Source organism: Equus caballus, chromosome 16, assembly GCF_041296265.1.
Source record: "Equus caballus isolate H_3958 breed thoroughbred chromosome 16, TB-T2T, whole genome shotgun sequence".
Classification (NCBI taxonomy): domain Eukaryota; kingdom Metazoa; phylum Chordata; class Mammalia; order Perissodactyla; family Equidae; genus Equus; species Equus caballus.
In genome coordinates this window covers 26590273-26614737 of record NC_091699.1, presented here as the reverse complement: position 1 = coordinate 26614737, position 24465 = coordinate 26590273, and the positions used below count along the sequence as shown (strand labels likewise).

The 24465-nt window shown below is 37.3% G+C and overlaps 1 protein-coding gene and 1 non-coding gene across 27 annotated transcripts in view; one reads left to right on the top strand and one right to left on the bottom strand.

Annotated features, from left to right (window-relative positions):
* CHL1 (cell adhesion molecule L1 like) overlaps positions 1–24465 on the top strand; it is a 211553-nt gene that overhangs the window by 56368 nt on the left and 130720 nt on the right. The gene's annotated exons all lie outside the window — the stretch shown is intronic.
* Positions 22177–22281, bottom strand: LOC111768514 (U6 spliceosomal RNA). Its single transcript, XR_002800914.1, has one exon. It is a non-coding gene; the product is annotated as a U6 spliceosomal RNA (small nuclear RNA).

Below are 24465 nucleotides of genomic sequence, written 5' to 3'. Positions count from 1 at the left end.
CTTCTCATATTCAGAAAATGGTGTTATTTTTCCCTCATGAAGCATCCTGGAATAGGTATGGCCAGTTGCTACAAAAATTAAGCATTGAACCGAGATTAAGAAATCATATTCCATCCTTGAATTTCATATTCACTGCCTTGTGCCCTCAAACAATCACAAATTTATTAAGATTTCTTACTTGTAAAATATATGAATTGGAGCTGAATTATAACAAAGCAACATTTCAGCCTTAAAAACTGTATGGGTCTGATTTTTAATATATCTGTCAAATTTGAAACACAAAGAATAGAATGTGTCAAAAAATATAAGCCACAAAATTAAAGATTGGCTCTAAAAGGGCTAAATCAGTATTTATTAGAATAAATAAATTTTGAATAAAATAATAATTGTGAAGTACAATTATTGCTGGACTGTAATTAAGTCTTTCATATTTAAATAAAAAGAAATTGAACAATATGTATTCTCATTAACTTCTTTAAGTCAGTAATTTAGTTTGAGAGTTTTAATAGCTTGAGAATATTCAGGGCCAAGATCTACAGTAGTTAGAGAGCAGGAATCACATATTTAAATGCTAAAGGGTGAGGTATCTGGAGAGATAGAAGACAATAGGGAGTAGTGGGGACTTGTGCACTGAAGGATACAGCCTGTTCTAAAACTGGAAAGCTCTGCTCAGCTCTGAAAGAACATTGCCATGTGCCAAAGCAAGACTAGTCTTGTCAGACTTTCTGTGTTTTTAAAGAAAGGACAGAAATCTAAATTTTAATGTTAAAACTCCTAATGTTTAAGAAATGGAAGCTAATTCAAGCCTTCAAAAAAGTCGCTGTGTAAGCTAAACAAAACACCTGTGAGCAGCGTTTGTCCCCTTTGATTCTAGGATTTCTGGAGTTGCCTTCTACCCATTCACCTACCAGGTGAACTACTATCAGTTGTCAATCCTTACTGACAGTGTTTTAATGATCTCCTTTAGATATTTAAAGAATGTCCTTCCATGTGGAATTCAGAATGGCCCTGAAACATGAAGACCATATAATATTCAGTCCAAAATGCTGTGCAAAGTGAAGCAAACTTAGAGAGTAGATTCTTCTCTAGATTTCTCTGCTAAATGGGCTGCACTCAAGTAGAATCCGGATGCCCAGCTCCTAAGCTCTTCTGGAATGGGAACAAGCTGCTCCATTGACCCGCTTCTGTCCACTCTAGTACCCCGAGACCAGTGGTGATTCATCAAATGAACTCTTCTCCTTCTGGAAGAGCTAATTCAGTCTCATCCCCAGGGTAGTATGGATGCATTAAGAGGTCATGGCTCTTGGAGTAGTTAATGAAAAGAAAATGCAATGGATTTGCTGAGCATTTTACTGAAAATTTCTCACTTATACCATGATGGTTCTGAATTTTGCCAATTCTTTCTTTGTACCATTGTGGCAGTTTTCTTGCTTGTTGTTTTGTTTTCTTTTAAGGAAGAATAGTCTTAGAGAAAGGAAATGTTCATTTGTTACTGGAAACTTACAGTGACTGGATGTGCTACACAAGACATCTAAGAGGTCCCTTGTTTCCACTTGGATTTGTCATTGCTCCAAATCACTCTTGTCTATATATCTGTTTCTGTATCTACCTAAGATTTGTTCAAATAATTGATTTATTGAGTCAGTTTTCTCAAGACAAGAATTATATTTTTGATTTATGCATGTCTTTGCTTTTGTATATCTTACTTTTAGATTTTTATGATTCTTGAACATAGAGAACATTCACCACATCTGTGTTGGCTTAGTGGATGTTGAAAGAGTGATTTTAATGATGTCACATATTTTTACATTGTTCTTAGCCACTCTACAATTGTGTAAGCTATGCTTTTTGAATATATCCATGTGCAGAGCCAAATGGTGGTAGTGCAAAGTGCTAATATTGACTTGAAAAGAATGACCTTTTCTTGTGTGTTCCTTTCCAGTGATCAGCTTATCTAAGATGGATAGTATCAATAGGCTGCTCGGTTGGTCAGTGTCTTAGGATGGATTTGCGGAAATTCCCTGTAGTTTTTTTGTTGTAGTATCTTTCTCCCTTGGGTGTTTTGCTCTGGCTCTCTCATTCAGACCTTACTATAAGGATAACCAATTAGTAGTTAAATGAATTGAATGGGTCTTTTTATGTACTCCATTCAAATGACACTAAACTCATTGCCACATGAATAGAACAAGTGAGTGATTTCTTTATGCACTTTTAAAACAAGCCCGCACCGCAAACGATACCATGCATAACCCCTGCCTTTATTGCTCTTTCCTACACCTAGGGAATCATTTTGCAAATGAACTTCTAGAGCTCCTGTTTGCATTCCAGTAGAAATAAGAACTCAGTAGTAATAAGAATGTATAGTTTTTCGAATAAGCAAATAACTTAGAAAGGGAGAAGTAGTTTTGGAAAACAATGAATGAACAGCAGTGACAACACTTGCTGGCAATTTGCATCTGTAATAACTCAGGACTGTCAAACTAGCAAAATGCCCCTGACCTGTATCATTTATGCCTGCTATGGATGTATATCGGGGATGTACTATGTGCTATACATTAAGATTGCAGAGGTAAATTCTCACATCCTGTCTTTGAGATACTCAGAATTTGGTGGTATTTGGGAAGCTCAAAGTCAATGCTCAGTATCTAATGCTCACAAATGAATGATCCTTGGTCTTTTAACAAAGGACATTCTGATTAATAAAACAGTTTGGGGTTGTAGGGAAACTGTGTCATTCTGGAAAACAAAGACCTTCTGTCTTTTTTCATAATGGACTGTTTGCATAGAAGACTAGAGTGCTAAGTGAATTAGACATCTAGAACTCTGTGTAAACGTTCTTTTCCAGTCGCTGCTTCCTGGTTCATAATCCTGACCATTTTGAAAGGCCTTTAGTTTGGGTATTAGGAAAGAACTACAAGTGAGGTACAGCCTTCAGTAGTAGTTATGTTGTAAATTTGCTTTTAATGACATTGTACCATGTGATGGAAGCATCTTCTCTATCTAATGTTCACTGCTGCTACTGCTGCTGCTATACTACTACTGTGACAGCCATTTACTCAGCACATTTACCATGTGCCAGGCATTGTGTTTCTCTCTCATTTGCATAATATACCTTATTTAATTGAGGCGTGGTTTGGCAAAGTAGCTAGGAGATTGGGCCCTGGGAACAAACTGCTGAGGTTCATGTTCTGGCTGCCGTACTTGCTAGCTGTGTGAACTTGGCCAAATTGCTTAACATTTCTGTTTCCCAATTACCTCATCTGTAAAATGGAGACAATAGGAATATTGGCCTGATGGATTGTTATGAGATTAAGTCAGGTAATATACACTAAGTGCTTGGAACACATAGTAAGCGTTCAATGAAAGTTTGTTATCACATTTTTACAATATCACTCAATAATTGCCGTGATATCTTTATATCACTTACTAATCACCGTAACTCAAAAGAATGATGCTTTCTCATTATCTTCACTTTATAGATAAAGAATTGAGGTTCATACTAACTTCTTTAGTCAAAAACTACTAAGTTTCTTGGGCCAGTGTGTTGGTGCAGTGGTTAAGTTCATGTGCTCCGCTTTGTCAGACCAGGATTTGCATGTTCAAATCCTGGGCATGGACGTACACCACTCATCAAGCCATGCTGTGGTGGCATCCCACATACAAAATAGTGGAAGATGGGTACAGTTATTAGCTCAGAGCTGGTCTTCCTCAAGCAAAAAGAGGAAGATTGGCAACAGGTGTTAGCTCAGGGCCAATTTTCCTTACCAAAAAAACCAAACCAAACCAAACCAAAAAACCCACTGAGTTTCTGAGTTGAAATGCAGACTCCGATTGATCTGATCCAAAAGCCTAGGCAAAGGATGATAAGTGGAGGGAAGAAGATAGGCCTGCACCTGAAATGTTTCTAGAATTCCATACAATAGTATGTTATCCTCACATTCATTCAAAACTTGTGTGTGGGAGGTGTGGGGAATATAATGCCAGAATCTTTTGAGTATTCACAGTGAAGCACAAGATTTAATGAGGTGGAATTTCAAGGTTTTTTAAGCTTGATGGTTACTATAAGGTGGGAGTGGAATGGAAAATGAAGTGGTAAATTTGGATAAACAGTCTAGGAATCTTCTGGAATGGAAGAGATTTCTCCTCAGTGTTCAAAGTTCTGGAAACCTCTTGAACCTTGGTGAAAATAGCAAGCCTTCTAAGGAAAACAAACAAACAACCAGGAATTCCATGCAGAGAGAAAGAAATGGTACCAGTGGATCTGTGAAAGGAGGTGGTGTTTCTCGGTCTGTGCAACTTGTCTCCTAGGAGTAGATCATATTCTTAGGGGCAGTTGTTAAAAGGTCTGTAAAATGTAGTAAAGTTAGTAACCATGGCCAACTTTGTTGTGCAGTATCTTCAGTTAACCATAAATGCTTAGGGAAAGATCCCTTTTTCTTTCATTTTGAAGAATTATGTAGCTTAGTCCGGTCTTGCTTCCAGGAGCCGTGACAGCAACAGGAGCAGCAGACTTAGCTCAGGCCTCCATTTCTTTGGGTCTACAGGTGGCACTGGTAGGCACCTACAGCGGTGGCACCAATGAATGGCAAATGAAGATATGTCTTTACCAGGGGCAACTCCAGAATTTCTACATAGGGGAGGTTCAATATCAACAATCTGGTGAGAAGGGGGCTAGGGGCTGACCTTGAAGCTCTAGCTATAGCACAGCTGGCATGCTATTTTTACTTAGATTATAAGTTTCTTTGGGATGTCTTGGAGTTGGTGGAAATTATAGGGGAATCAACCCTTTTCCCTGAGGTACAGGTTGGCACCACAGCCTCTCTTTCTTTTTTTGTGAAAACATTAAGCTCTGGCTTTGGTGCCAGAAACATCAGGATGGAGGAATAGGGGTGGAAAAACTTTTCCCTTCTTCCCTTCTAGGTTGTTTGGCTGGTCTAATCATTAAATTGATGTAAGATAGATTAACAGAAGAGAAACAAATTTAATTTAGTATGTACAGGAACCTTGTAAAAAAATATGAGACTCACAGGCAGTCAGGCAATTGAGACTTATATACCATCCTGAGATAAAGAGGAGGGAGTAGGGGTCCGGGGTTTCAAAGAGGAGGATGACAGTTTACAAGAAGATGAAAAGAGCAAATGTTTGGTAAACAGATGTTTGCCCTGCCATACAGATAATTCCTTTTCTGATATAAAAAGTTACCTCTAATAATAGTTCTCTCTTCCTTATACAGGCCCCTATCTAAATTCTTTTAGGCAGTTAACAGAGAAGCAAAAAGCTTTTGTGAGTCCTCTGGGTCTTAATTGCCTTCAACTCAAAACAATTTACATGCCAAGGTGGGACATTTTGGGGTGGCATATGGTGCTCCCCCTCAGTAGCAACCTATCTGATAGAGATTATGTAGTTTTCCTTCAACAAGAAGTTAGGATGAGGGGGCCAGCCCGTGGCCGACTGGTTAAGTTTGTGCTCTCTGCTTTGGCAACCCAGGGTTTCAGTGGTTCGGATCCTGGGCATGGACATGGCACTGCTCATCAGGTCATGTTGAGGCATCATCCCACATAGCACAACCAGAGGCACTCACAAGTAGAGCATACAACCATGTACCTGAGGGCTTTGGAGAGAAGAAAAAAAAAAGAAGTTAGGATGAGATAAAGTTTGATTTTCATTTAGAACAAATAAGGTAAGAGCAAATGGGCAAATGGCATAGTCTGTGAACAGATGTGAGCACAGCGTGTATCCTTGAACGTAGCAGGAGTGGGAATGGAGGTTCTCTAAATCAGCAAGGCAACACTCGCAGAGTTTTACTTTAAGACACTCTAAGATGCAGTCGTTTATACTTCATATCATAACAACAAAATTTATTAAAACAGTAGTTACTTATCATAATTTTTCCCTGATTATCTTAGGGTCCAGTGCTATAGAATGAATATTTGTGTCTCCCAAAAAATTCATATGTTGAACCTTAATCCCCAATGTGGTGGTATTGGGAAGCGGGGCCTTTGGGAGGTGATTTGGTCATGAGGGTGGAGCCCTCATGAATGAGATTAGTGCCTTTATAAAAGAAACGCCAGAGAGCTCCCTCACTCCTTTTGCCGTATGAGGACACAGGAAGAAGACAGCTGTCTATGAACCAGGAAGTGGGTTCTCGCCAGACACCTAATATGCCAGCACCTTGATCTTGGATTTCCCAGTTTTGAGAACTGTGAGAAATAAATTTCTGTTGTTTATAAGCCACCCGGTCTATGGTGCTCTGTTATAGCAGCCCAAACAGACTGAGACATCCAGGAAATCATCTCACCCTCCCCCTACTTGAAATTCTAAGAATTAAGTCCACTGGAAGCTGTCTAATCACAAATCATGTGTCAGCACCTCCACAGCATTTACCTGTATAATCTGTCCTCATTACTTTTCATATTGGTGAATCTGATTCCTTGTTATTTCCAGTATGTATTTCATATTTCACAGTGGTAAGGACCCTATGCTCTATTTACTTTGTGCGTCTTCACTGTATACAGTGGGATTTAAATAAATGCCTATTGAATAATTGGTGAATCTGATTCCTTGTTATTTCCAGTATGTATTTCATATTTCACAGTGGTAAGGACCCTATGCTCTATTTACTTTGTGCGTCTTCACTGTATACAGTGGGATTTAAATAAATGCCTATTGAATAATTGAACAAATAAGCGATACCATTTTTATTAAGGCAGGTTTACTTGGCAGCAAGATCTCTTTTCAAAATTATGCTAAGAAGAAGCATCTTGCCATCATTTCCCTGTGGCACGGAATGTAATGAGAATTTATTTCCTTGCCCTGGTAGCAACTTCCTTTGCATAAGATTGAAGTTAATGACCATGAGGTGATTTAGGCCTTAGGGTGGGTTGGGATTATTCAGTTTCCTCTATTTTATGTTCATATTTTAGTTCCTATTTACTTCTCCTTAATTTCATTAACTTCCTAAGAAATTTCAGTATTGAGAAGTTTCTAGTGACTTATGTTACCTTAAAATTATGAGCTTTTTCATTTTTTGTTATTTTGCAAGAAGCAAAGAAGCATAATCTGTAAAATTTCTTCTTTTGAGGCCCTAAAATCACCTTATACATTATATCTCATGATTTTCACTGATTTAATATTAATACCTAATTAAACCCTTGTGTGTATCTCAAAGCCAAGGCAAGATTCATGTGGATTTTCTCCATTAAATGGCTGTATACACCTCAAGAAAAATGCTAAGTATTGTATAGCTTTTTGGACACAAATATCCTCCCTATGATTTAAGAAGTAGTTTGTTAATAAAATAGATTTAAAATGTGAACTATTTCCAAGAAAAAATTAAAATCAAATTGAGTACATTTTCTTGAAGGAGAAAATGTAACAATTATCATAGAAATGCATTTGCCTTGATATTGTCATATTTAGCCGTGAGTTTGATCAAAATGGTGTGTCTTTCCTATGGAAAACCTTTCATTGGTTTTATATCACAGCTGGTAGTTTATTAATGCATATTTGTTGTCATTATCACGTTTTCTGTTTATTCTTGCTCAGAACGTGTTTTGCCCCAACAAATGTTCAGTAGATACAATCCTTTGCATGGAGAAGACAGTAGATTTCTCAAGCTTCTCTATAACAGTTGGTTCAAACAGGGAGTAAAAATAATTTGGAATAATAAAGTATAAGATTTTCTAGAAGTTATAGCAGTGACATGGAAAATATATTCAGAAATGATGACTAGCTTGTATTCTCAGGACTTTTTTGAATTTAATTCCATAATTAACGGGATTGTTAGTACACGTTCCTTTTCTTTTACCCAAGATTACTATACACACCATAAATACAGGTTGCCAAATTTATTAATTATGTACTCAGAGGCAGCTATAAATCTTACAGTTTTACTAAGCACACCGAAAACAATTATAAAAATCTTTGGACTTAGACAGATTAGGATTTAAATCCTGTGTCCATTATTAGGAGTTAGTTTTAGGAAACAATTCACTCAACCCCTCTTCTGATGTTCTAGAACATAGGGTATAAAGAAAAAGCTGTTTCAGATGGTGCTCAAAATATTAGCTTAAGTTAGACTTCTCTAGTAATGTTGAGTGTGAAAAAGATGTTCAGTGAGACTTTGTATTTTTGTTGTTGTTACTCCCAAATTGGTAATTAGAGCACAAAGTTGAAAACAGAGATTAATTTAGTGTATTGCTTATTAAAGAAAGAAATAGAATCTTAGGGCCAGAATCCTTCCTCAGAGGCTTCCTAAGCGTTAAAAGAAGCAGCCAGACGGGGCTGGCCCCGTGGCCGAGCGGTTAAGTTCGCGCGCTCCGCTGCAGGCGGCCCAGTGTTTCGTTGGTTCGAATCCTGGGCGCGGACATGACACTGCTCATCAAACCACGCTGAGGCAGCGTCCCACATGCCACAACTAGAAGGACCCACAACAAAGAATATACAACTATGTACCGGGGGGCTTTGGGGAGAAAAAGGAAAAAATAAAATCTTAAAAAAAAAAAAAAAAAAAAAAAAGAAGCAGCCAGATTTGCCCAACCATTACCCCAGTTTGCCAGCTTATGCACAGAAAGATGTGAGGGCAGGAAGGTGAGAGCGGCTTTTTGAAATCTTTTAGGCTTACGGAACATGCATCGTTTGTGATAAGAGGTGATTCCTTTTATAGCCCTTTTCCCTTCACAAAGTCAAGTGAAGGGGTCCAATTTAATCATTTGTACAGACTGATGTGCCTGAAGGATGAGAGACAGGTGGTATGTTCCCTGTTTGGTTATCTGAATCAATGATGGACTTCCTGATCTGTTCCTGTGCCAGTGTGAGCAAGGCAGGAGAAAAATGGGGAGAGATGGTAGAGTGGGCAGTAGAGCAGACTACACTTTCACCATTGGGTCAAGCAGGAGTGAATGAATGTCCCAAAGGTCAAATAGACCTGGTATGAAGTAGCCGGGCTTGAGCTGTCTTGCTGGTACTTCATTTAAGGGAGTACCTTAAGGGGCTGCCACTGCTAAGAGCACAGTGACCCCAGTAGCAGGAGGCTCTGGGATCTGCAGTTAGGAATGGAAGCTGGGTGGAGGTAGAAGTGCCTGCGACTTGAGCAAGAGCTGACCCAACAGAATATCCAGGTTAGAAGAGATGGTTATAATTTCAAGATGCTAGAGAGAGAGGAGGAGTATAAGACGAGACCACATTCCTCTCCTCAGCTGTATTCCAGCTATAGTTCTGGCCAGATGTGAGGAAGGAGAGGGCATTTTGAATGAGCCTGAGTTTTAATCATAAAAAGTCACATGAGGCTTTGGAATGACAAGATATCATAGAATGATGGGAAAGGAGAATTTGGCAAAATAGTATTGAAAGTAGTGTTTGAGGGAAATAATGAAGTCACTTCAGGCTGATGTTCCAACTGAGGTGAGGATCCTCAATAAACCAATTACAGCTGGATTGGAGGACTCCACGAGGCCTCCTATTTTATTTTCTTGAATGTAGACCCTTGTGCCCATGGATTATTTCTAGCCGCTCATAGGCAGAGAGGTTGACAGGAGATTGCAGAAACCTGCTTGATATATTTCCCACGAGGGAAATTCTCATGAGATGAAATGAAGGGATTTTGTGAGGGTGGAGAAAAACTGCCAGAAATTTTTAATTTTGAATGGATATGGGAATAAATAGAGAGCCAGGGATGCAGAGCTGCAAAGGCTGATATTTTCATGCTAAGCTGTGGAAATCAGGAAATATGTGATATGCTTATCTGACAAATAGATTCAGAGGAGCAATAGAGAAAGGAAAGGAAAATCAAAGAGAACATTGATGAATGTGAGTAAGAGTATTGTGTGTGAGGAAGCATCGTAGTCTTCCTTTTAATACGCATGCTGTGTTTGAAACAGTCTTATGAAAAGTCATCTTTCATGTTAAGTGGAGATCATGTTTTCGTGGCATTTCTATTTGGTAGTCATATCTCTAGCTATTAAAAATCACATTGTGATAAAGCACTGGTTTGATATGTGCTGACTGTGAAGTCATATGGTAGACATTTTTTGCAATGTAGCAGGATTTCAACATAACTGGATAAATGAAATTTTTATATTCCTAAATAACATGCATACAAATAATTTTACCAGTTGCTATGAATACAGAGAATTCTTATATCCATTAATTACTTTAAAATTTTCATTGTTTTTGTGCCTTACCATAATATTGCTACTGTTATTTAAAACATATTTCATTTATACAAACACATGTAGCCATGCCAAAAATATTGGGGGAATTATTTATTCTTTTGAAAATCTCAGGGTGTATGTATGTTTTGGTTGTTGTAGTTGTTTTATTTCTCTCATTACCTTGTTCTTTATGAGATTTGCACACTCTCTTGTTCTCTTTTGAGTCTTAGGGGTAGTGACAGACATATTTCCAATTCACATTTTGTTTGTTTTTATTCCTATCAATACGCTGTTCATTTCTGAATGAACTTTGTGTTCTTCTTCCATGTCTTAGATGTAGTAATAGATATATTTCTGATTCATAAATTTAAAGCCTTCTTTCCTTTCCCTTTTCCTCTTTCTCAGAAGCATTTCAAGAACAAGCTCCATTCATTACAAGATACTATGTTTTGGTTCTATGGAAATAGGAAGATGAATTAGACATAGGTTCTTCCCTCAGGTAGCTTATATTGTAAGTTAGTGCATTAGCCATGACACTTGCAATTGCAAGAAGCCTAAGACAAAAGAGAATTTTAAGTCTCATAACTAGAAAGACTATGGAGTTGTTCAATTGTGGAGAAGAATTTAGATCAGGGAAGAGGTTATATTTAAATAGTTCAAAGCAGCAATCAACACATTTTGTGGTTTTAGGTCCAAAGATGATCCCAAAGATGATCCCAAAGTTGACTGACTGCTCAACTTGTACTCCCAACTTGATTCATCCTCTCATTCATTCATTCATTCATTTACTCCCTACTTATTGAACTCCTATAATTGCCAGGCATTTGGTGCTGGAGATATAGAGAGGAATAAGACAAAGTTCTGCCTTTATAGGTGTTATAATCTAATCTAGGGAAATAACAAACACCAAACCAATAAAGAGGCAGTAAAACGTCAGGTGGTGATATTTCCTATTAAGAAAAGTAAAAGTGGGGACATGAGCCACTATGAAATAGAAATGCCAAGGAAGGCCTCTCTGGAGTGGTGACGCTGGAGCAGAGACTTGAATGAAGTGTTAACTCTGCGAGTATCTGGGAAGGAGCCATCCAAATGAAGAGAACAGCAGGTGCAAGGACTCTAGGAAAGAGAGAGCTTGGCAGATATCCTAGGAATGGCGAGGAAGTTGCAGTAAGTTAGATACTTAATGGAAGTTTTGTGCATTTTTCAGTCTTTTGGGCATCGCTGAGTGTACAATAGCTAGAATTTGCTCCGTGGATTTTTCATGACCAAGAAGAGTTTGCGCCTCCTGTGACCACGTTATTACCCTCTGAAAGTGGTTAGTTTGCCCGTCCCTGGTGAAGAGAGAGTTCCTCATCTGGAAACCTGAATCAATATGTTTTAGTTTAGCAGTCTTGTTTCCACAAGTATTTAAACTCTTTAATTTCTTAGAGATAATAATCACTCCCAAACTTAATTATTTTCCCTTAGCCTCTGTTATCTCCTTTAATCTTATTCAGGAGCTAGGTCCTCTGGACCTTTATTGTTTTGCCATTAAGCCTCATCAATATTGGCTTGGAGCTAAATTCAGTATAGTCACATTCTTTCTTGTCTCTTCCCTCTCCCACTTTCTTCTGTAGATGGACAAAATAATATATGTTAGGAAATTATCAGATCCGTGAGTTTGATGTCAAGTTCATGCTTTCTATCATAACTTCTTTCAAAAAATTTAGCCCTATTGATCTGAATACTTCTTGTCTTTATATTATAATCTGCCTGACTATATTTAAACTAGAGGTAGCAGGATGGTAATATGTGTAGGTTTGTAGCCTAACTACTTTTATGTACTCTTGCCTATGTAGTAGTTCCCCATACTGTACCCACAGATTCTTTCTGAAATACAAATTGATCATACCACCTTTCAGCTTAAGATTACTCTCCATTCCTCATTGAGTAAAGACAAGCTCTTTGTATGGTTTACAGAGCTTCAATAATAAGGACCCAAGTCACTTGCAGGCTCAACTCTGACCAAATGCCCCCTCTCTTCACCAGCTCCCATCCACTGACCTTCTTTTCCTCCCTCATATTCTCTGTGCCCTGCCCCTCACCGCAGAGCCTTTGCATGTGCTCATCTATCTGTGTCCACTACACTTCTTTCCCTCTTTGCCCAGCTAGCTCCTGCACATCCTCCTCTATCTCAAGTCATGGTCACTTCATCAGAGTCATCTTCCTAGGCAGATGGATCTCCCCCCTCTAAAATAGCACCCCTTGCCTCTCTTTCTTAGCATTTATCATATTTTCAGTTTTATCTTTATTTGTGTGATTATGTAGTGAATGTCTGTTTACCCCATGTGAGTGTAAGCTCCATGGCAACTGGAACAGTATCTATATTTGCTTACCGTTGTGTCCCAGGGCTTAGCACATAACAGGTACTTAAGAAATATTTGGTGTGAAGAAACAAAAATGAGTGAGTAAGAATGAATGTATGAATGAAAATAAATGGATAAATGTCCACACCAGATCTGCTCAATAGAACTTCCTTCAGTGATGGAAATGTTCCATATCTGCACTGTTCAATAGGGAAGCCTCTAGCCATATGTGGTTGTTGAGCACTTGAAGTGTAACTAGTGGGACTGAGAAACTAAATTTTCAATTATATTTGATTTTAATTAATTTAAATTTAAATAGCTACCTGTGGCTAGTGGCTACCATGTTGTAAAGAGCAAATCTAGACAGTACTGTGCCACATGCAATTCCTGATTCCTGTAAAACTTTGTGCACTCACGCACACACATTTTGGGTGATATTCAGACATATTACTATTTCAATATAAATGTGTTTACCTAAGTTAAACCATGCTCAAATTAGAACATTCAAAACTGTTAAGCCAACTTTAAATAAGCAGAATATGCCCACTATCCAGATAAGTTAAATGAGGGAAGAACTAATTTTCAAGCTCATCAATCTTCTAAACTCAGATACTGCTCTAGAACTTTCCGGTGCAATCATCATTTGGTTTAATATTTTACTCTAGTGCAAGGTAGGCTGACACTTATGTTACTAATAGCTCCCTTTCATTGTAAGCAGTACATGGTTTGGTTTTGAAATCCCCGAACATTGATTTTCAAAATTTAAATAGAATAATTTTGACTGTTTTCAGGAGCACCTAAGACATCTGCAATTGGAAAATTTCTGGCCACAGTTTGTGAAGTACAAGGTATATTCTGCCTCAATCAATGCACAGTTTTCTCTTTGTGTTTTTTTATTTACATGAGGATTTACCAAATTGCTGATGTGCAAGAAACATTACTGATGCTTTATTGAACTCCTTATGCTTTTGATGTAAACCACTGTGATCTTTCTAGTATCTTCATTTATCATTCTAGTGGACCATATAACTTATCCTCAGCATTTTTGTGAGACAAGAAGCAATATTGGGGCTGGCCCCATGGCCGAGTGATTAAGTTCACGTGCTCTGCTTCGGCAGCCTGGGGTTTCACGAGTTCAGATCCTGGGCATGGACCTAGCTCTGCTCAAGCCATGCTGAGGCAGCATCCCACATAGCACAACAAGAAGGACCTACACCTAGAATATACAACTATGTACTGGGGGGCTTTGGGGAGGAGGAGAAGAAGAAGAAGAAGAAAAGATTGGCAGCAGATGTTAGCTCAGGTGCCAATCTTGAAAAAAAAGAAAAAGCAGCAGTATCTCCCTATTCTAAGTACTTTAGGCAGTAAGTTCCGTCAGCATGGACTCCAGTCTGGTCCTGCTCACCACTGTATCTTCAATGCCTAGCATAGCACCAAGCACAAAGTAGGTGCTTAATTCTTGCAACAACCTGTAGGTTGGGCTTATTTGACCCATTTACTAATAATGAAACTGCTCCTTAGAAGGGGGGGATCAGCGATCGCCGCAGTTTACATAGCTGTTGCGTGATAGGGCTGGGCCGGGTTCTCAATCACTGCCTGATTCATTATCTAGTATCACACTAACATTCTATCAATGTATTTTGCTATATTAAAACAAATTGTTATTTAAACTTCCTATTCATTGGCCAGATTTCCATTGTCAGATAGAGAAAATAAATTAATCATTTGCAGGACAGAAGCAAATATCCTATTTGCTTTCCAGTTATATGTGGGTGTTTTTAACTTTGATAATATTACTTTCTTGTTTCTGTTGGTGTATTTTGATGGCAAGAGTGGGTCCAGGTTTGCCTCATCTCTCTGGAAAAAAAAAGCATATCTTTTGAATTGTGTTAGTTGCTATGTAGAATGACACAATTTTGTCAACTGTAGTGAAACATTTAGTAGTTTGCTGCAGAGAGAGCTAGCAGATGGTTTATATGATGTCATAGACAGGGAACAATGAACATTAGGGACCAGGTGTTTTGCTTTTTTTCCAGTAGTCTAATTTTGTATGTATTCATAAGAATGTTGAATGGGGAATTTAATAAACTTACTATTGTTCTATAATGAGAAATCTTTATTTGCTGAAATAGAAACAAGGCCATTACTACTTTCAAAAGGATACTTCTTATTCCAAAAAGAATACTTGTGTAAAGATAAACTTACATAAAAGGCAGCTTGTGTAAAATGTAAATATTATTAGCAATAATATAAAGATACTATTAACTGAATATGTATATATATAAAAAACTTGCCAAGCAATTTTCTAAGCATTTTATATTTTAGTTCATTTAATCCTTAAAACACTATTATTTCCTCTCAATAGATGAAAAAACTGAGAATTTGAAGGTTTCAGGAAATAACTCGTGTTCTAAAAAAGAGTAATCAGAGGAGTTGGGGTTGAAGACCTATTGGACTCCAAAGTCTAAATCATCTGTTTATACCATTCTTTTAAAAATAAATAATTATATATTCATTGTCATGATTACTTTTATATTTTCCCCAACAATATAAAATGTCGTGAAGGTAAAGATTATGTCTGTTTAATTCATCACTCTATTTAATGCATGCAGAGTCATGCATCCTTTGACAGGGCTGTGTTCTGAGAACTGCGTCATTAGGTGATTTTGTTGTTGTGTGAACATCATAGAGTGCACTTAGTCAAAGCTACATGGGATAGCCTACTACACACCAAGGCTCTATGGTACTATTGTTATTGGACCACTGTTGTATATGTGGTCTGTCAATGACCAAAACGTTATGCAGAGCATGGCTGTAATATATATGATGTAGATACATTGTAGATCCTCAATAAAATATGTTGAATGATTCATCTTGAGTTATGAAGGCTGGAGTCGTTAAAACATTAAGATTGCCATAGCCTTCTTTCAGAGAAGTTTTGGAGGGTTGAGGATGGGAAAGGGCAGAGTTTAGCATACTTGGGAAAAGTTGGTGTTTTATAAATTTGGCGGTATAATTATACCTAATGGAATCCAATGACTCCATTGTCTTTTACCATGAGGTTTAAATAGGAGGCAATAGCAAGAAGACCTTAAGTCCCAGGGAAAACTTCATGACTGGAAAATTTGTCGTACATTGATTTGGAAAGGAATGCCACAGCATCACAGTGTGAGGTTGAGTATGGACTCTGCTGCAAATCCAGAGTATTTTACTTAATAGCTGCTGACTTGTTAAAATGACGTATCTTCGCTGTACCTATGTTATCTTATCCTAAAGTTGGAAATAATAATAGTACCTACCTCACAGGGTTGTTATTATTAAGATTAAGTGAATTACTTGTAAAGTTCTTAGAACAGTGCCTGGCGCATAGTATGTGTTATAGTGTTTGTTACATATATAGTCATTTCAGGAAGTCATTTGTAATATTTGCTAAGTGCTTACTGATCTTAAAAAATGTATTGAGCATCTGCTTGGAAATTGAAGGATATTATTTGGTAATTAAGGTATTCCCAGTCCTAGAATTAAATGATAATGTCCACATGCTAGGATCATAAAGGAATTCTGGAGAAAATTTGTGTTTAAAAAAGCAAAATAAAGAACCAAGAATTAACTAGTGCACAGATTGTGAAACTAGAGTTTAATGGTCTATATCTGTATGCACATGTAACATTAATACACTTAATTTCCTTATTGGCAGAAGAACATAGCATTGAATCCTGTGTAATTTCTCATTCTCTACTCTATCACATTCATATTCACATATTACTCTTATCCTTTTCAGGACCAAAGATTGCTTGCATTTCAAACTATAATTACTGTACTTATGATTTATTTCTCTTACCTTATAGTGTGAAAATTATGCTAAAAATGGCATTCAGAACTTACATGTTGTTTTTATATTAGGAATTCAAAGAAAATAAAAACCTTGTTTATGTGACTTTATTTCTAAATGCTAAATTTGCTTATTCTTCCTTTTCCCTGTTTGCCCATTTCCTCGTGTTTTCTTTGATGTGACATTTGGAATTGGTGCAGGAAAGAGAATTGACTCGGAAGTCAGTAAAGGAAGCCTCTGACACATTCATTTATTATATGATGCAAATGTTTTGCTTTGCTCTTTTAACATCTTTCTTTTCTATAATGAGGAATTTTACAGTTACTGTTTACAAATTTTACATTTGTGCACGTTATACAATTATATAATTTAGTTACCGTGTGGGCATTTGTGTTTTATTTCATGTGGCAGAGACATGGTGTGTGCGTGTGTGTGTGTGTGCGTGTGTGTTGAGAGGAAGCATGGTTGCTGTAGTACTTCCTCAATTCATGACTGAACTCTTGTTCTAATTCAAGGAAGAAATAAAGAGCTCTTTAAAATTATAATACTGAATAATTTATTCACCTTCTCTGTGGAAATTAGTCCAGGAAGCAAATTAAAATGACAAGACTATCCAAACAGAATTATTTTCCTTAATTTCTATGTATTTCACCACTACCTTCTATGATTTTAACCTCTCTAGATATTCTCTCTGGGGATGATTTTCCTTATTGCCCAGAGGAGATCCCACTGAAATCATTTACTAGATGTTGCAATTCTTCCCACAATCCCCACTGCGCTAAGTGGCAACTGATCTGGGAGCTGTCATGTTTGGAAAATACCATGATGCCACGAGTTAATTTCATACCTGTCATGAGATCTTTGCATGAGATCCCAGGGGGCCTTTCAGTGTGTCACAGTACTGCAAGCCATTCGTTAGTTCCTTTCAAAGCAATGACCCATGGCCAAGAGATCTTGTTGCAACATATGGCGACACCTGTCACCAAGTTTCGTGATTGGCATAAAATTAACCTGTTTCCTCTTTGATTTGCTGCCTTGTTTTTACAATATACATAAAAAGGATGAGAAGAAATTGTACTTGGAAGCAATTTACTGTCACTTTCAAGAAGCGTAATGGTAGATTTGGGACACTATGGGGACCTAATGATTTTGGGACCTAATGAACAGACCATGTCCTTGCAGAGGTATGCACACAGTTATTCAATAAAGGTGGTATTTTATGACGTTCTGAATGGCAGTCTGCAAATTTCTGATAGTAAGTAATGTTTTAGTATCTGAACTCCCTTAAGGATAGGAACAAAGCAAGAATGATGTTATTTTGATTCTTGTTGTGGAAGAAAAATCCAGAAAGTCTGAGTTCCAGATATGAGTTTGCCCTTGACTTTCAAATGGTTTCAAGTAACCAGAGATTCTTCTGACTTCTCTCGATATTTCTGATGCCCAGAACTTAGTGTTCTTACAGTGACATGCATAAAATGAGCCAATAGAATAACAACATTCAGAATTATGACATATCTGAGAAAAATAGATTAATGATGTTTACCCTTTAGATCTTTAGCAATTTATCAGTTACTTTTAAGGATAAGGACAGAGAAGAAAACAGTCAACCACTTGTCTGTGGATATCCACCTTAGTAAAACAGGAAAAATGTTTTGGGTAATGATTTATCTATGAAGGAATTATCTGGTTCCTTGCATCACCATATGGTTTTTTGATCATCTTCCATATCTTTTTATATGCCTTAAGCTTCTTAAAATGTTTATTTTAATTGAGGGGGACTTATTTTCTATAGCTCTTCTCTTTTTCTCTTCTTGATTCAGTTAAATGCTTCTTAGGTTCTGTGAGTTTTAATATTCAAATATAATAAAGAACAAAGATGGATTTAGTCATATTTTTCCTTTTTTCTCTCTGCTGGTTAGTTCTGAGGATGAAATGCTGTTGTTCCTCTCCAATTTGGACTAGTTTTTCTGAATTCCAGAGTAATCAATTTTTCCTGGCATTTCTTAAATGGTCTTTATTATTCGGTGAATTCCCTTTGAAAGCATAAACATTAGTCCTTGTTGTATGGTCTCAGAAATTGATGGCTGCTATTGTCAAAGGATGGTAGAGTTGGGATGATTGAGGGAGTAGAGCAAAGAGCTGAGTTAAAACAATGGAGGCAGGAGAAGATACTACTGGAGACAAAGAGAGAAGAGGGTAGCAATTGTGAAATTATGTGAAGGAGGGATTGAGGATTTAAAGGCTGCTTAAACTTGATTAATAGATGCTGTAAAAATGAAATGCTGAGCCAAGGGAAAAAATTGCACTTGAGAAGTCCCTTGAAAATGTGTTAATGCCTTTACTTGCCAAGCATTTTTTTTTTCCATACTGAGTATAGAACAATTACATGAGAATATAGGCCTATTTTTCTACATTTTTTTAAACTGCTGATTATGGTTATATTGGGATAAAATCAGGTTTCCACTTGCCAAAGAGAAAAGAAAAGAAAAAGAAGTAAAAAGAGGTCTATAACTGATACTATATTGGTCTTATGGAATATTTTTGCTAAGTTAGCATCAAGACAAAATTTAAAAATAAAACATATTTAAAACTATTATTTTAATGCCAGTAACAGTGATGACAATATGTATCTAAAAGAATGGGAGATTGTGCAGGGTTTTTCAAGACCCTGTGGTGTTGAAATGGATGGTATATCAACCATTTTCTAACAAAATATGTTAAGGAAGTCGAAAATCAGTCTTCTTAAAAAAAGCAAACAATCTTTGGCAAATCATTTTATTATTAAAAACAAACTGAGGACCTGCAAAATAATTTAGATGACAATGAAAATGCTGAAACATTTTTATTACTGGTAAAGCCGATTCACATCTGCTTCTGGTATTTTTACTACCTGTGAACAGGGTCTTACATGTGAGAAAGACAATCTGAATCTGTTTAAAGATAAGCATTCAAGAATGGACACAAGAGGCAAGAGTCAGAGGTTCCACCAATTTCAACCATTGCTTGGACCAAAGTTAACTAAATTGCTTTTTCTATGAGGAGTCAGTGAAGGGTAAAGAGATGAACTAGAAGAAATTTGATTTGTTGGTTGAATGGTTAGTTTAATAAATACCCTTATCTCATGGGTAATTAGAATGGAAATCTTTCCTCCCTGGTTTTAGGAGTTAACTATTAGTAAGTGCCCCTATTAACACACAGACACACACACTCACTCACACACACACAAACACATGTGCACACACACCCTATAAAACTGTTGACTTGAATTTTCCAATTAAGAGTATTACATTCTCTAAGCCAGTGGTTCTCAACTGGGGTCATTTTGCCCCTCAGGGAACATCTGACAATGTCCGGAGACAGTTTTGATTGTCTCAACTTGGGGCAAGGAGTGCTACTGGCCTCTCCTGGGTGGAGGTCAATGATTCTTTTGAAAATCCTGCAATGCATAAGGTGTCTTCCTACAACAAAAAATTATTCAGTCCAAAATTTCAGTAGTGTTCATGTTGAGAAACCCTGCAACCATTTTAGGTAACTTAGTCTCCCTAGTAATTGTTCAGTACTTTTTCTTCTCTATTTCTACTTGCCAAGAAATTACCTGGGAACCTGGGAATTTACATCACTTCAAGAGTGCAGTACAAAGGGGGTTCATATCCAAGTATTCAGGCCTGAGCTATCTTCTGGTTCCTTCCTTGCCTTCACCACCATGCTCTTCTATTAGACTTTAATGTTAAAGTCACCCAGTCATGACCACCATCCCAGCCCCTTGTAAATTACAAGATTGGTAAAATTGTGAACAGGTTGGTTCTCCTGACTACCAGGGCACAGAAATCCTCCCCTTTTGATTGTCTACCTCAGATCTTGCTACTGCTGCTAGGCCCTTCGGAGTCTTGGTCACATCAACTATCCAATTCAGTAATGGCGTCCTGTGATGGTTAATTTTATGTGTCAACTTTGCTAGGCCACAGTCATCAGATATTTTGTCAAAAATGATTCTAACTGTTTTTGCGAAGGTATTTTTGGATGAGATTAGCTTTTAAATTGATGGACATTGAGAAAAGCAGATTACCCCCTGTGATATGGGTGGGCCTCATCCAATCATTTGAAGGCCTTAATAGAACAGAGTCTGCCCTTTCCAGAGGAAGAAGAGGAAGGAAATATTCCAGCAGATTGTCTTTGGACTTGAATTGCCTTCTTCCCTGATTCTCCAGCCTGCTGGCCTACCTTGCAGATTTTAGATTTAACAAGCCTCGACAATTGCGTGAGAGAATTCCTTAAAATAAATCTCTCTCTTTCTCTCCCTCTCTCTACACCTGCTGTTGGTGCTATTTCTCTGGAGAACTCTTACCAGTGCATATCTGCTCCATCTTGGTGTAGTGGCCCTGTAGCTTTTTATTCGGCTATGCCTGTGTCCTCCCACAAAAGTTCATGGAAACTTCTAGATCTCTCCAAGTCTTCCGTTTCCTTGTTGGTGTTTTGCTTAGTTGTTTTATCCATTATTGAAAATGAAGTATTTACATCTCCTACTATTATTGTTGAATTGTCTATTTCTCCCTTCAATTCTGTCAGTTTTTGCCTAGTGTATTTTAGGGATTATATTTTTAAGTACATTTATGTCTATAACAGTTATATCTTCCTGATGGATTGCCTTTTTATCATTAAAAAATGTCCCTCTTTGTTTCTAGTAACAATTTTCTTAACGTCTATTTTGCCTAATGGTAGTTTAGCCACCCAGGATCTGTTTTGGTTACTTTTTCCAAGGTATATTTTTTTTCTATCATTTTACTTTTAGCCTATAAACATCTTGAACCTGAAGTTTTTCACTTCTAGACACATAAAGTTAGATCAGTTTTTTTAAACTATACTTCCTGTCTCCACGTTGAATTAGAATGTTCAAGCCATTTACATTTAACATAATTGCTGATACAGTAGGATTGATGTCTGGTATTTTGCTATTTTTTTCTATCTATCTATCTATCTATATATTTTGAGGAAGATTAGCCCTGAGCTAACTACTGCCAGTCCTCCTCTTTTTGCTGAGGAAGCCTGGCCCTGAGCTAACATCCCTGCCCATCTTCCTCTACTTTATATGTGGGACGCCTGCCACAGCATGGTGCCGTGCCACGTCTGCACCCGGCATCCGAACTGGCGAACCCCGGGCCGCTAAAACGTGGAATGTGCGAACTTAATCACTGCGCCACTGGGCTGGTCCCTCTATATACCTATATTTTCGTTTTTCCATTCCTCCATTACTGCCTTCTTTTGTGTTAAATAAATATTTTCTAGTGTATTATTTTACTTCCCATGTTATTTTTTTCTGCATTTAAAAATTATTTTCTTAGTGGTTGCCCAGAGGATTACAATTAGCACCTTACCTAACACAATCTAGTTTAGATTAATACTAAGTTAATTGAATAGTATTCAGAAACTTTACTCAAATTTATCTCTGTTACTTCCTCTCTCCTTTGTGCTGTTACTGTCATCTAGATTATATCTTTATACAGTGTAAGCCCATCGATACAGTTTTATAATGATTGCTTTATAGCATTGTCGTTTAATCAGATAGGAGAATAAGAGAGTCACCAAAAACACATATGTGATGTCTTATTTTTCTTTTTTATCAGTGCTCTTCATTTCTTTGTGTAGATTTAGGTTAACGTTTAGTGTCTTTTCATTTCAGCTTGAAGGATTTACTTTAAACTTTCTTGTAGGGCAGATCTGCTAGCAACAAATTCAGTTTTGTTTATCTGAGAATGTCTTAATTTTTCCTTAAATTTGAAAGACAGTTTTGCTGGACGTATAATTATAATTCTTGTTTGACCATCAGCACTTTGAATATGTCATCCTGCTGAAAAACATGGAAGACTTTATAAATTTGCCTGTCGTGCTTACACAGGGGCCATGATATTCTTCTCTGTATCACTTCAATTTTAGTATATGTGCTGTCAAAGAAAACGCTCTGGGTCCCTCCAAACTACAATAGAAATAAGGAAGACTTGTGGGAGGCAACCTATGCCTCTCTCTCTATGTACATCCTGCCTTTGCTATTTTTAATTTATGGAACATGCTATGTAGAATGCCTCACCTCTTCAAGGTAACAAAATATTTTTACTTCCTGTTCAATGACCTAAATATAAGCCCTACTATTTGGGCATTTGATTGTTTTTAACAGCTTCTGCTCCAACTCTTTGCCTGGATTCCAGTTTTCTATCTCATCACATACAGAACCATTTCATGTACACAGGTAGCACACCTCTCACTTGACACAGTGATTCTCATTTATGGGAAAGGGATGCATGCCTTTTATTTGGAAAAGACATTATTATATTTATTTCATGGGGCTCTTAACTAAAAACTGGTGATCAGTTCCTACTTATAGCCATTCTGTTCACAAATATCATTAGCATTTGATGCCAAAATTACCTTACAGTCTCTCACCAACGTTCATTGTGTTTTTTTTATGCAGTCCAATAGTTTACTCTTTAAAAGAGAAAATGTATAAATTTCCTGCAATTAGCAATCACAAATGGTTTATTTTAGTCCACACAGAGTGTTGTGACTGCTATCTTTCTATTTATGTATGCATATGTCTGTCTATGAATTACCCATTCATCTATCCATCCATCTATCAATTCATCCTTCCATCCATCAATCTAGCCAGCCAACCATCTATTAGTAAATCTGTTTACAATCTGTCTATAACATGTCTTTTCTTCACAGGAACTCAATTTGATGTTAGCATATGGTAATTGTCTAATAAGTATGTGTTAAATTTATATGAGGAATAGAGATGAGTATAAAACATTGGCATTATCGAAATTCTGGGTTGGATAATTCTTTTTTGTAGGAGACTATCCTGTGCAATGGTGGCTACTTAGCAGCCATCCAATAGATTCCCGTCTTACCCTCCCAGTTGTGACAACCAAAAAACATCTGCAGACGTTGTAAAATATCTTGTGGAGGGAAAATCCCTCCCTCCCCCAACCCAATTGAAAAACACTGGTATAAAGGAATTCTTTCCTTCTTTTATCGTAATATGCATGCTCTTTAAAATCAGTATTTAATAATGACTAATGATGGGAATATTTATTGGATGAATGGCTATATCTACATAGGTGTTTTCCAAGTATTCACTCTCTTGCTCTTTGATTCATGCACTCATATATCATTCAGCAAACACTTATTGTGTACCTATTATGTGCCAAGTAATGTGCTAGGTGGTAGGATATATTTATATGTCCTTGCTCTTATGGGGTTTACCAGGTTTGATTAGAACCAGAAAAAAATGAACAAATAACTACACAAAAAATATAACTGATCAGTGCTTTGTTGATAACAAAGCAGGAAGTTTTGAGGGAATGATTGGGTTATATTACATTAGCAGACTAGGAAGGACTCTTTGAGGTGACATTTAAAGTGAAACATGAGTAGTAAAAGGACAGCAACCAGAGATGTGAATGAATTATTCATATTTGTTGACTTATTTCTTATGGCACACAAGGTTTATGTTAGGAGTGTAAAGAGATGATCTTTTGGAAGCGTATTGATTTATCTATCTATACGTTTGAACAATCCTGGAGTGTTTGTGTGGAAACCATTTCCAAAGTAATTGGAAAGTCTGGCTACTTATTTTGTTTTTGTTTTGAGGACGATTAGGCCTGAGCTAACATCCTCCACCAATCCTCCTCTTTTTGCTGAGGAAGATTGGCCCCGAGCTAACATCTGTGCCCATCTTCCTCTATTTTACATGTGGGACTCCTGCCACAGCATGGCTTGATAATCGGTTCTAGGTCCAGATCCGGGATCCGAACTGGTGAACCCCAGGCGGAGCGTGTGAACTTAACCACTTTGCCAATGGGCCGGCCCCCTCACTATTTTTTTAATGAGGGTGTAGAGCCCTACTAATGTAAAGGGATTCACTCTTGTGACAATGCCATGAAAACTGGACCATTAAGAAGCAAATGTGACATATGCAGACCTTGAAATATCCTATGTGACAAGAACTAGGAATTATTCTGAAGTAGAAAAAATATGATTTTTACCTTCATGACGTTATATACCACTGGGGAGATGGGAGTCACCAGAGAAAACTGTCAGTTTTCCAAAAGGAAATTGCTGAAAGAAAAATCCTGGCCTGATA